This window comes from Nicotiana tomentosiformis, chromosome 3 (assembly GCF_000390325.3).
Source record: "Nicotiana tomentosiformis chromosome 3, ASM39032v3, whole genome shotgun sequence".
In the NCBI taxonomy this organism is placed as follows: domain Eukaryota; kingdom Viridiplantae; phylum Streptophyta; class Magnoliopsida; order Solanales; family Solanaceae; genus Nicotiana; species Nicotiana tomentosiformis.
The window spans coordinates 30,868,467-30,882,606 of record NC_090814.1 but is presented as its reverse complement, the minus strand read 5'-3'; the positions used below and the strand labels follow the sequence as shown (position 1 = coordinate 30,882,606).

The 14,140-nt window shown below is 38.7% G+C and overlaps 2 long non-coding RNA genes across 2 annotated transcripts; one reads left to right on the top strand and one right to left on the bottom strand.

Annotated features, from left to right (window-relative positions):
- The first annotated feature begins 1,092 nt into the window (after positions 1 to 1,092).
- Positions 1,093 to 6,054, top strand: LOC138907001 (uncharacterized). The gene is made up of 2 exons (XR_011414651.1): positions 1,093 to 1,636; positions 4,563 to 6,054. It is a non-coding gene; the product is annotated as an uncharacterized lncRNA (long non-coding RNA).
- Positions 6,055 to 11,761: 5,707 nt separating this feature from the next.
- On the bottom strand, positions 11,762 to 12,414 carry LOC108946943 (uncharacterized). Its single transcript, XR_001971328.3, has 2 exons — positions 11,900 to 12,414; positions 11,762 to 11,824 (listed from the first exon to the last, which is right to left on the bottom strand). It is a non-coding gene; the product is annotated as an uncharacterized lncRNA (long non-coding RNA).
- Between the last annotated feature and the right edge of the window lie 1,726 nt (positions 12,415 to 14,140).

Below are 14,140 nucleotides of genomic sequence, written 5' to 3'. Positions count from 1 at the left end.
AAACGCAAACCTATTGGGCACAGGTATTCCTTATTCCAAAGAAAGTCATTAAGCTTGTCAATTGTATATGCAGGAGCTACTTATGGACTGGAAGACATGATAATGCTCATAGAACTCCTATTGCTTGGGAAACACTGTGTAAACCAAGAGTTGCTGGGGGTATGAATATTATCAATTATGAGATATGCAATAAGGCTGCTCTGACTAAACTCATATGGGCTATAATGGCAAAGAAGTATAAGCTATGGATTAGATGGAGCCATAGTCATTATATAAAACAAAAGGATATTACTACCATGGATGCTCCAATGTAGGCTAGCTGGTTGGTAAGGAAACTATTCACTACTAGAGAATGGTGGGCTAATGACTTAAGAGTCATAGAGTCATTTGCACTGAATGGAAAATCCAGTATTAAGAAGGCCTATCTACATGCTCTTCCAAGGTATCCTAAAGCCCAAATGGAAATCACTAGTCATGTTGACTGGAATTCTGCCAAAGCATCAATTCATTTTATGGATGGCAATACAAAGAAGGCTGGCTACTGTTGACATATTGGCAAAGTGGAGAATTCAGGTGCCTCAATCATGTGTATTATGTGAAAGAGATATAGAAGAAACACATGATCACTTATTTTTTGAATGTACATACTCACAAAGCTTATGGAAAGGAATGCTAGGATGGTTAATATCAAAGAAGTGTTGCAAACTGGGAAGATGAGTTGAAGTGGTTATCTGCCAATGCTAACAATAGGAACCCAAGGAAGACAATTCTAGGAGTGGTGTTTGCAGCAACAGTGTACCATATCTGGATGGAACGCAATGATAGAAGATTTCAGAACCAGAAAAGAGAGGCTAAAGATAGAGCTAAAGACATTACCATCCAAGTGCACATAACAGGGCAATAGAAATGTAAATGGGAACCTGTATTGGTTACATTAAATAGTTATCCTAATTGTAATACATAGCAAGTAGGATAGAGGAAGATCCACGATTGTTAGTAGTGGTCTTGTTAGACAACCTCTTGGTTGTATAGCTTCTTATTTTATTGGTTTAGTCATGAGACTTGTTATTGGAGTCCAAAAGTGCAGGTGATGTAAATTTGAAAATCTGGTTGAAATAAAAAATTTCTTTCGACCAAAATAAAAAGAAATAAGGAATAGCTTGATTTAGAGAAGGCTTTTGATCATGTCAATTGGGATTGCTTATTGAATTGTTAAAACTGATGAATTTTGGTGAAAAATGATTGGAATGGATAAGATTTTGCATTTCATCGGTGAAATTTTCCGTTTTAATTAATGGAAATCCACAAGGCTTTTTCAACTCTCACAGAGGTATCAGGCAAGGAGATCCCCTTTCACCCTATGTATTTGTCTTGGTAATGGAAATCCTTAGCAGTATGCTGAGGAAAGCAGAAGCTCTGGGATGGATTAGAGGTCTCAGAATTGGCAAGAATGATCAGAAAGGAATGATACTTAATCATATCCTCTATGCTGATGACTCTCTCCTGTTTTGTGAAGCTGAGAGAGTACAAATCCTGTATTTGAGAGGGGTGCTACTATGTTTTGAGGCAATCACTGGATTAAAAGTAAATTTGGCTAAAAGTAGCATTTTTAGTATAAATGTTGATGAGTGTGTATGTAACGACCCGGCCGGTCGTTTCGAGAATTTATAGTCTCGTCTCCCCCATTTCTGCTTCTTTATATGTTGTTCAGCTTTATTATGTTGCATAGGGTTGATTGGTTCGGGTTCGGAGTGGTTTTGGAGTTGGATGAGACACTTAGTCTCTTAATTTGAAAATTTAGTTGGTAAAGTCATCCGGAAGGTGACATATGAGCAAACGATCTCAGATTAGGGTTTTTATGGTTCGGATAGCTCCGTTAGGTAATTTTGGACTTCAGAGTGTGTTCGGGATATAATTTGGAGGTCCGTGGTAGAATTAGACTTGAATTGGCAAAATTGGAAATTTAGGGATTTCCGGTCGGCAGTGGAAAATTAGATATCGGGGTCGGAATGGAATTCCAAATGTTGGAGTAGGTTCATAGTGTTATTTTTGACGTGCGTGCAAAAGTTTAGGTTATTCGGACGTGGTTTGGTAGGTTTCGGCATCGTTGGCGAATTTTGAAAGTTTAAAAATCCTTAGGCTTGAATTCGGGGTTGATTCGGTGTTTTGATGTTGTTTTAGGTGTTCCGAAGGTTCGACTAAGTTTGTATAATGCTATGTGACCTATTGGTATTGTTGGTTGAGGTCCTGAGGGCCTCGGGATGATTTCGGATGGTTAACGAGAAGTTTGAAAATGGAAGAAAGCAGTTGGTGCTGCTGTTTCTCGTGTTCCGCACCTGCGGAAGGGGGAGCGCAGGTGCGGTGGTCGCTGGTGCGGTGAAGCACTACAGATGTGGAAGTGGACGCAGGAACGGAAGATTGGATCGCATCTGCGGGACTGCAGGTGCGAGGATGCGGTCGCAGATGCGGGGTCTCGAGGCATTAGTGAAATCCGCACCTGCGATGGGATTTCCACAGGTGCGGCATCGCAGATGCGACTGAGGGACCGCAGGTGGGTAAATGCTAAACAAAAAGTATAAATTGTGGACTTGCGAATTTTGGACATTTCATCGCATTTCTCACTCGGTTTTTGGAGCTTTTGGAGGGTTTTGAAGAGGGAATCAAGGGGAAATTCATTGAGGTAAGATATTTGAACTTAATACTTGTAACTATGATGAATTTCAGTTGTTTAAGCATGAAAATTGTAGAAATTAGGGATGAAATTTGGGGAAATTAGGGCTTGGAATTAGAGAGTTTAATTTGAGGAATTGAGGGGTCAAACGAGGTCGGATATTGGTAAATTTGGTATGGATGAACTAGTGAGTGAAAGAGGTTTCTAGTTTTGTGATCTTTGTTGGATTCCGAGGCGTGGGCCCGGGGGTCGGGTTTGGCCAATTTCGGGATTTGTGGTTTAATTTGATAATTTTCATATGGGCTTTGTTCCTTTAGCGTATATTATTGATAATATACTGATTTTGGATAGATTCGGAGTGTTTGGTGGCCGAGTCGAGCGGCAAGGGCATTGCGGAGTAGTGTTTTGGCTTAATTGAGGTAAGTAACGCTTCCAAACTTGGTTCTGAGGGTTCGAAACCCCGAACTACATGTTATTTGATTAGTATTGAGGTGACACACATGCCAAGTGACGGGCGTGCGGGCGTGCACCGTAAGAATTGTGGCCTAGTGCATCCCATGGCACCGCTTAGTGATTCTTTCTTGTTGCTATCCGTGTTTCTATTATATGATTAAGCAAATGTGTTGTAAATCATGCTAGATATCATGTTAGGGCTTCATGCTGATACTGTTGGGACCCAAGTGGTCGTTTCTGGCCGTCATCTCATTAGCTTTATTGATATTATGTACTCAGTCTTGATCATGCATATCATATCATGTCTCAGTCTCAGATATTACTGTTTGGCACATCATATTATTGCTTCGGACTAGTTCCATGGCATTGTGAGTCCGTGTGTGTGAGACTGGAGAGTGATGACTGAGTGAGGCCGAGAGCCTGATGATGAGTGACGGTTATGGGATCGGGCTGCATGCCGCAACGGATATGTTGATGATTATGATAGCACTTGTGTTGTAGGAGCCCCTCCGGAGTCTGTAACACACCCCCAGTGAGCGCAGATGATATTATTGAGGGATGAATTTCCCTGGGCATGGATTTGTCCGAAGTATTATTTAGGGATGGATTTCCCTGGACATGGATTTGTCCGAAGTGTTGATACCTGGAGATGGATTTCTCCGCAGGGTTGGATCACCCTTTTTCCTCGGTACCGAGTGACTACATAGTCAGCATCGAGTATGTTCCGGGATGGATTTCCCTCGGCCGGATGGCCATATGCGGTACCGAGTAGTTGTGCACTTGAGAGTGGAAGTACATGGTACATTTCATACATACTGTGCATTGGCACTTAGAGACATGCTGAGCTTATTATTGTTACACTGTTCAGATTTGCATTTGTTTTACTTACTGTGCTGAACACTTGAATAGAAAGCATGCCTACTTTACTGTACGATTTTACATTTTTATAATTGTTGAGGTTTAGTCCGTCCCTACCTCTCAGCCCATAGTTTGGGCTTGTTACTTACTGAGTTGGTGTACTCACGTTACTCCTTGTACCTTGTGTGCAGATCTAGGTACCTCAGGCCCTGGTAGCAGTTGTTGACCATTTTAGCGCGGAGCCTCAGTCGAAGATTGCGAGGTAGCTGTCTGGCGATCGCAGCCTCGTCTTCTCCTTCCTTATCTTCCCTTTAGCATATTTTGTTTATTTCCAGACAATTGTCGTCTTATTGTATTTCAGATTTGTAGTAGTATTGGCTCGTGACTTAGTGACACCTGGTGTTGGGATTTTATTTCAGTATTTTTGGTTTGGATTTAACTCTTTTAATTAGAAAATTCTGTGGGAAAAGATTATTATTATTTAAATGTTTTACGAAAATCGAATTGTTTGAAATTGTGAGGCTTGCCTAGTTCCACGATACCATTACGACCGGGGTGGTTTGGGGTCGTGACAGTGTAGAGGAGTTGGCAGAGATTATGGGTTGTAAAGTAGAAAATTTCCCTACTGTCTATTTGGGGTTACCTTCAGGGGAAAAGAGAAAGGATAAAAATATTTGGCAAGGTGTCATTGAAAGGTGCAATAATAAACTTACTCTATGGAAGAAGCAATACTTATCTATTGGGGGCAGGCTAAATAGTGTCTTGGATGGGATACCCACATACACCATGTCTTTATTTAGTATGCCTAAAGCAGTAGAAAAAGAAATTAGGTTCTGTAAGAAGGAACTTTTTGTGGGATGGAAGCTCAGAAAAGAAGAAGACACATCTGGTTAAATGGCAAATGGTTATTGAAGATAAAAAGAGAGGTGGACTAGGAGTGAGGAATCTGAAATTACACAATAAAAGCTTACTATTTAAATGGCTAAGGAGATATAGTAGAGAGGGTGACGAGTTTTGGCAGAAAATAATAGATGCCATTTATGGTGCAAAGATTGGGTGGAAACAAATTCCTTCCCAATTGAGAAGTTGTGGCGGGATTTGAAAAATGATTGGTGGCTGGTGGGACGAATTTTTACAACATACTAGTTTGGAGGTGGGAAATGGTGGTAGGATTAAATTTTGGCCGGATAATTGGTGTGGTAATGAGAGCTTTAAAAGCAGATTTCCGGATCTATTTAATTGTGCATTGAATAAAGAGGACTATGTTGCAGGTTTTAAAGCAGAATCAGGATGGAATGTTACTTTCAGAAGAAATCTGAACGACTGGGAAGTAGATAGTTTCTGTGAACTGCTCCAACTTCTGAATTCATTTTCAATAGATCAACACAAAATATATAGGCTAATTTGGATCGACAGTAGGGATAATATATCCACAGTGAATAATTGTTACAAAAGGCTGCAACAACAAACTAGTCAGGAAACTCTAAACTGGCCTTGAAAGATGATTTGGAGAACTAAAGCACCTATGAAAGCAGCTTATTTTGGTTGGCAGCAGTTAGGAACGCCTGTCATACTCAGCTTAAGTTACAGAGGAGAGGGTTTTCTCTGTGCAGTAGATGTTATTTTTGCAACTCAGAGGAGGAAATAGTTGAGCATCTCTTCTTGCATTGCAAATTTTCAAGACAATGCTGGGAATTTTTCTTGAACATAATGGGCATATCTTTGGTTCTACCTCAGAAGATTAGTAGCTTGCTGGAAATGTGGCGATCCCAGAGAGTAAAAAGAAGCTTAAAGCTAATATGGAAAACTATTCCCAACTGCATAATGTGGACATTATGGCTGGAGCGAAATAAAGCATGCTTTGAGGGAAAAACAAATGTATCAAAAAATTATATTTCTGGTGTTATAGCGGTTCTTTAGATGAGATGGACCAGTATTTGGATTTTTTGCACTTGTTATGAGAAAATATGTAGTATGAATTAAGTAAGAGTTGTAGTCTGGTCATGTACTTCTTTTCTAGGTACCATCTTGGTACCAGTTATAATAAAATCTTTACTTATCAAAAAAATAAATATTACACAAAAGTTAAGCAATGCTTTATTCCTTTTGATTTGTTTTTATTTTTTATTTGTCTGAGGGACATTTTTATGTATTAAAAAAGAAATATAAAAATAATTTTTGAATAATATGCGCATATTTTAAAATTTATTATTTTTATACAAATTATATAAGAATAATATGAGATACATATGTAATGCATGATTTAGAACTCTATACAATTTGTGGGAAATCCTTAAGAGCCTGTTTGGAAAGCCACGTTGGAAATGGATTTGGGTGTAATTGGGAGTAATTAACACAGTTTGACATGTTTGTTTATTTGGTTTGACCAAGTAATTACTTGGTCAGTATGGAATCGGGTGTAATTGGAGGGGTGTAATTACACTCTCTAATTCTCAGGGGAGGGGGAGAGGAGGGGGAGTGAGAATTGGTGGTAATTACACTGGGTAATTACAAGGTTGCATTTTAGTTTCTTTCCTTTTTATTTTTATTTTTATTTATTTTCTTTATAACTTTTTATTCCTATTATTTTAATTTTTTTATTTCCATTATTTTAATTTCTTTTATTTTTATTTATACTTTTAAATTTTTAAATATATGTATTTTTATATATTATTTATCTTTTATTTCTCTACCTTTACTTCTTGTGATTCCATGTAATTGCTTATATTTTATTTTTATTTATTTTACTATTCTATTTGTTGAAACTACACCTCCTAATATTAGAAATAATGAGTCATGCAATTAAAGAAGAATTTCGTTATTGAATGTGGTTATCAACTTATTATGTTTCCTAATCTTAAGTTGTAGTGGAACTTACTATTATTATGTTAGAATTTGACATACGTTAGACCTTTTTTTTAAAATTTTGAAATTGTGTTATATTCATGGTTCCAATTTACTTGTTTTAGTAGTATTGACTCACATTGCATGTTGTTCATTTTTTTAGTTAGAACTGATAGATTAGTTTTGTCAAACATTTGAATAACGTTATGACATTATATTTATAAATATTAATTTATTTTATCAAACATGAATTCCATGATGTTCTTACAAAACGTATATTGTTTGTTTTTGTTATTACCTAAATTAAATATTACGTAATTTAAAATATATATATATATATATATATATATATATATATATATATATATATATATATATATATATATATATTATTTTTACAATATTAGTTATAAATATAAGATTACTAATTAATGTATATTCACGAAAAAATATATATCTCAAATGTCAAATATAATATCATTTATACTTATAAAATTTGTAGGCATATATTTATTATATTAACTTTTAAGTTTTGATAATTACTTTATTTAAAATTTAATCTAATTGTGTAATTATATTTGCGTAACCAAACGGTAACCTTATAATTACACTTGTCACAACCCAAAATCCAACTAGTCGTGATGGCACCTAACCCAACGAGCCAATTAACAACTATTCAATTTAATAAGACTTATTAAGAGAACAAATGATAATACAACTGTTTAATACAAGAATTTTTCCAGGAGTGGTAGTACAAATTATGAGCTTCTAAGATTAGAATTTACAATGCTGGTGTGAAATAAAAATACATCATCCATCCGAATAATACATAAACAAATTAATAACTCTAAAGCTACCCAGAACAAGAGGCAGTTGTTACTAGAACGCACGTACAACTTCCGATCCAGCTCCCGTCGTACACAGCAACATCAACATCCAACATTTGCACGCAAGGTGCATAAGTGTAGTATGAGTACAACCAACCCCATGTACTAAATAAGTAACAAACCTAACCTTAGGTTGAAAGTAGTGACAAGCTAGAACAAAAGTCGGATCTGATACCAATAGACAACAACAATTCATAACAACATAATGCAAGTAATAAAAGAAGTATCTAAGAAATAAAATGCTTAGCTCGTTCATAGTTCCAGAAAATAGGCATGCTTTTCAAGTATCTCAGTGAAAACCCAAATATCTTATCGAAATTGCCAAAAATATGAGTAAGCTTGAAAACTGTAATTTTTTCCAAAACTCCTTTCAACAATAAATAGGATATTTCATTTTCAGTAGCATGAGGAAAGTACATCTCTATACCTATATATCAAGATACATGTAAAATCATGAATGTCACCAAAACAGGGTAGCAGAAGAAAATGCATCTCTAAGCATGTATCTCAAGTACGCATGTCAAATACAATGTATCTCAGTGGTGAACTCATGTACTCACACTCTTAGAGTACTCAATATCATTATCTCGCATTCTCTATGACCATGCTCAATACTCAGCACACTCAATCACTCAGCAATGTACAATACCTGTTGTGACGTGCAGCCCGATCTGCATATAGCCATAAGGCCCGTTGTGGCGTGTAACCCGATCAACATATATATAGTCATAAGGCTCGTTGCAGCATGCAACCCGATCTACAAATATATAGCCATAAGGCTCGTTGCGTAGTGCAACCTGATTCACATATATATAGCCATAAGACTCGTTGCGGCGTGCAACCCAATCCACATATATATAGCTATAAGGCTCGTTGCAGCACGCAACCCGTTCTACATGTATATATATAATCAATTGCGCACACTGGGGGTGTGTGCAAACTCCGGAGGGGCTCCTTCCACCCAAGTGCTATCATAAATTAGTAAAACTCGTTGCGACGTGCAGCCCGATCCCATAATGTCACTCATAATCAAGCCCTTGTAACGACCCGACCGGTCGTTTTGAGAATATTAGCCCCGATCCCCTATTTACTGCTTCTTCTATATCATTTTATGATCATGTGACTTGCCGGGAGGATTTATTTTGGTTTTGGAGTGAAATGGGACACTTAGTCCCTAAAATGGAAGTTTAAGTTCTACGAATTTGATCGTAGTTGGAACTGTGTGAAGACGACTCCGGGATGGAGTTTCATCAGTTCTGTTAGCTCTGTTGGGTGATTTTGGACTTATAAGCGTGTCCGTATTGTGAATTGGAGGTCCGTAGCTGAATTAGGCTTGAAATGGCGAAAGTTGAATTTTTGGGAAGTTTAACTCGGAGTGGACTTTTGGATATTGGGGTCGAATTCTGATTCCGAAAGTTGGAGTAGGTCCCTAATATCAAATATGACTTGTGTGAGAAATTTGAGGTCAATCAGATGTGATTTGATAGGTTTCGGCATCGGTTGTAGAAGTTTGAAGTTTTAAAGTTCATTAAGTTTGAATTGGAGTGCGATTCGTATTTTTAGCATTGTTTGATGTAATTTGAAGGCTCGACTAAGTTCTTATGATGTTTTAGGACTTGTTGATATATTTGTTTGAGGTCCCGAGTGCCTCGGGTGGATTCCGGGTGGTTAACGGACTAAAGTTGGACTTGTTGGAATTGCAAAAAAATCTGGCGTTTAAGTTGTTGGTTTCCTTCTTCACGTTCGCGAGGAGAGTTCCGCGTTCGTGAAGGGGAGCTGGTGGAAGGTGAGGATTTGGGCTTCACGTTTGCAAAGTGGGAGCCGTGTTCGCGAAGGTCTGGGCAGTGGTGCATTGTGAAAGCGTAAAGGGTATCGCGTTCGCGTAGAGGAAGTAGAGGCAGCTATAACCCCATTGTTCTACGCGTTCGCGTAATAGAGGTCGCGTTCGTGAAGAGGTGAGTCAGTCATGCATCGCGTTTGCGAGAAGGTCCTTGAATCCGCGTAGAAGGATTTTTTGGTCAGTAGCTATTTATGCTACGAGAACGCGATAGTGAGGCCGCGTTCGCGAAGAAAGATTTACCTAGGCAGATATAAATATTTCAAAATCGAGGGTTTGCCATTTTCATCATAACTTGAGATAGAGAGCTCCGATTTAGGCGAGATTTTGAGAGCTTTTCAGAGGCAATGATTCTTGACTTGTTTTTGATTAATATCCACTAATCCATGTTAATTTCATCATTTAATTAAGGTTTTAGGTTGAGATATTTGAGGAAAAAGTGGAAAAGTTCTTCAACCGAATTTTGGGCTTTTGATTGAGATTTTGGTGTCGGATTTGAGTAATTTTGGTATGGGTGGACTCGTGGTTGAATGAGTGTTCATATTTTGTGACTTTTACCCGATTCTAAGACGTGGGCATGGGTCGACCTTTTGGGGCGAATTTCTAATTTCTTGCTAAAGTATTAATTTCATTAATTAAACTAGTTTCTTATAGTTATATTTATGGTATGTAATTGCTTTTGACTAGATTTGGGCCATCCAGAGTTGGAAAGCCGAGGAAAATGCATTCTTACTGATTGATTGATCTAGGTTTGAGGTAAGTGGCTTGCCTAACCTTGTGTGGGGGAAATCCCCTGGTACTGTTGTGACAATTCTGTGATATGTGAGTGCCGTGTACGCGAGGTGACGAGTGCGTATACGAGCTAATTGTTGAAAATCCAATTTTTACTAAAGAGTAACCTGTTATATCTTAAATGAGTCATCCCAATATGTGTAGTTATCATGTTTAGCCTAATATCGCATGTCTACGTGTCTTAAATGCTTATTTGAAATTTGTGCAGCATGCTTAGTTGAATTCCTCTTTTTCCTTGATTTGTATTAGTCTTAAACTGTAGGATTTTTGCTGTTAATTGTTGTTTCCATCGGTTTCGAGCCGTGTATTTACTTTTGGGACTTCGAGGCGGTAGCTAGGGAGATCCCCCTCATATTTACTTTTGGGACAAAGAGGCGGTACTCGGGAGATCCCCCTGCATATTTACTTTTGGGACTACGAGGCGGTACCTCAGGATATCCCCTTGCATATTTACTTTTGGGAGTACAAGGCGGTACCTGGGGAGATCCCCTATTGAGTATTTACTTTTGGGACTACGAGACGGTATCTTTGGAGCGCCTCTGTTGTTTACCTCTATGTGTTGTGTTGTTACTTTTCTGTAAATTCTCTTTGTTAAATTCTTATTCTTTCAACATATTGTTATATCTTCTATCTTATTATTATATCCCAGTAGGGCCCTGACCTGACCTCGTCACTACTCTACCGAGGTTAGGCTTGACACTTATTAGGTACCGTTGTGGTGTACTCATGCTAATCTTCTACACATGTTTTGTGTGTAGACCCAGGTACCTTTTACTAGCCCTGCTATTAGTTGAGCGTACTTGCTGCTGCTTCAGAGACTTCAAGGTATATTTGTCAGCGTCCGCAGACCTCGGAGTCCCCCTTTATCCCCTTTATGTTTTTTCTTCTTTATTTTCCTAGATACGGATGTATAGAGACACTTAGAACCATTCATTAGAGCTTGTGACTTGTGACTACCGGGTTTTGGGAATTGTGTATACTCGAGTGTTGGTTTACTTATACATGTCGAGCGGCATTTTTCAGTTATATAGTTATCTGTTAAAGTTTAGAAGTGCCAAGTTTAGAAGTGTTACTTACCTCGAACAAGCTAAATCCAATACCGAGCAAGCCAAATAATGCTCCAAAGATGCCATCCCGCGCGCACCGACCTCCAAACAGCTCGAAACTAGCTCAAAGAAATCAAATAAAGCCCAAGGAAACAATTCCAAATAATAAAGGTCGAATCCTTAATCAAAACCCATAACCGGACAAAAGTCACACCCGAGCCCGTTCCTCAGAACCCGACAAAACTTACAAAATCCGACAACCCATTCAATTATGTTCAGGTCAAGTATAACTTGGACCTCTTGGGAGAAATTATATGTTGTCAGAACAGGGAAATTATTAAACAACATACTGAAAATTCAGACCATGACCAACCTGAATCCTCCCTTCCTGAGACGGAAGACCCCCCTCTTCTGTTCCTGAGGTGGTAGGCATCACCTGAAATATTGAAAATTATATGCAGCAGCAAGCAGGTACGAAAAAGAGCTGAAATTAGCAGATGTTTGGTGATACCTCGACGCAATGTTCTACGATGTTCTTAATCAAATGACTTAGGATTTCTGAATAAACAAATCAAGGAGCTGTCCGAAACAATATCACTCAGAAGATAAAAGATTTCAATCACCTCATAAGAAAAATAATAAAGAAGTTATAAAAGTAGCACAAAGATACTTGGGTCAACAACTTCAGCAAGATTATCTGACTGCAGCAGAAGGAAATACTCCTTACCCTGTAAAACACATTTCAGCCTTACCGGGAGATCTGACGATCAGGCACCCACGCCCCCTGCTAGAGCAATCAGACGTCGGGGACCGGGTAGAGGACGACCACGCGGTGCAGCCAGAGCACCCGCGCAATCTACGACAGAGGAGCCCCCAACAGCTCCAGCTGGAGGGCAGGCACCGGAGGTTCCTATTGCTGCACCAGCCCTCTAGGAGACTCTAGCCCAATTCATGAGAATGTTCATCACCGTAGCTCAGGTTGGATTGATCCCACTAGATCCCACCACATCTCAGGCCGGGGGAGGGGCACAGACTCCCATAGCCTGTACTCCTGAGCAGAGGGTCCAGGTTGATCAGGCCCCAGAGTTTATTCATATGCTGCCGGTATCTCCAGTTCAGCATGAGACCATGACAATTGCTTCTGAGGCGGAGCAGCTTAGACTTGAGAGGTACAAGAAGTACCACCCACCTACTTTCGGCGGATTAGCTTTAGAGGATGCTTAGGGTTTTCTAGAGGAATGTCATCGTATTCTCCGTGCTATGGGCGTAGCGTAGACGAGTGGGGTTTCTTTTACCGCTTTCCAACTTAGAGGAGCAGCCTATCAGTGTTGGCATGCTTATGAGCTGAGTAGTTCGGACGAGGCAACCTCACTCACATGGACTCAGTTCTCAGATATGTTTTTGCGAGAGTATGTCCCTCAGAGCCTCAGGGACGCTTGGCGCGCAGAGTTTGAGCATCTGCGCCAGGGTTCTATGACTGTGTCAAAGTATGCAGTCCGTTTCAGTTAGTTGGCCCGACATGCATCGGCCTTGGTTGCCACAGTTCAGGAGAGGGTCCGTCCCTTTATTTAGGCATAGAACACGTACTCATGAGTACGAATCAAGAGCTTAAAGATCCTTAATCCTTAGCTGACGATTTGTCTAGGAACATTCATGTCATTGATGCATTCCTCCTACTTCATTGATTTTAGGAGCTTCATTCTACCCTGTTTTTGCACACCGTTGATGATTGGGAGCTTCTTCCCTAACTCATTTAGAGTTTACATTCCAGTGGCACATTGATTACATTACATGTGTTTGTTTAAGTGCATAAATCGAATGTTTAGTGTGCTTTCCATAATTGGTTCACTTTCTTTTATGATTTAGTTTGCAGTCATTGGTTTAATTTTCCGCTTTATATCCAAATTGTTTTCTCTTTTTTGGTTGTTCCATAGCTCTTTCATTATCATTGATCATTTGTACATACCTAATTTCGCAGTTTCTTGATGGATTTTCAAACGGATATGACTAATATGTCGCTCCTTTAGCTTTACATTCATAGAACACCGCATTCTTGAGCCTTGAGCTTTAACCCTTCAATCTCTTCCAATTTCCCCCAATTTTCAACTTCCAATACAATCAAAATGGTGAGTCGAATTTCATCCCCTTTTTGCTTTTATTGCAGGTTTTAATTGCACTATTATTTTTCTTGTTTTGTTTTTTCTTGGTGTGTCTGTGCGTGTCTGTGTGTGTGTTTTACTACAAATTTTTAGTAATGGGCTTAGTTTTTGATTTGTGATTGATCCGATAAGATAAGCTATTTGGGTTTTGGCTAAAAAGGTGATCTTTATGGAGTTTCTGTGATTTTCTTGGTGTGTATGTGTGTGTGTTTAAGTAGAAAGATTTTGTTAATGGGTTTGGTTTTTTATCTGTGATTCATCTGATAAGATAATCTATATGCGTCTTTGGCTTAAAAACTCATCTTTGTGGAATTTTTGTGTTTTCTTGATGTGTGTGTGTAATGGGTTTAGTTTTTGATCTGTGATTGATCTGATAAGATAAGCTATATGTGTTTTAGCTAAAAGAGTGATCTTTATGGAAATTTTGTGTTTGTTTGTTTGTTTTATTTTTTCTTGGTGATCTGGCAGGACAACAATTTCAATATAATTCGAAATGCTCTCTACATTCGAGTGAAAATGAAGGGGCTAAAGTCCGACCAGAAAGTCATGAGGAGCTCCTTATAGAATCTACTACCTTTTGCAAGTGTATTCAA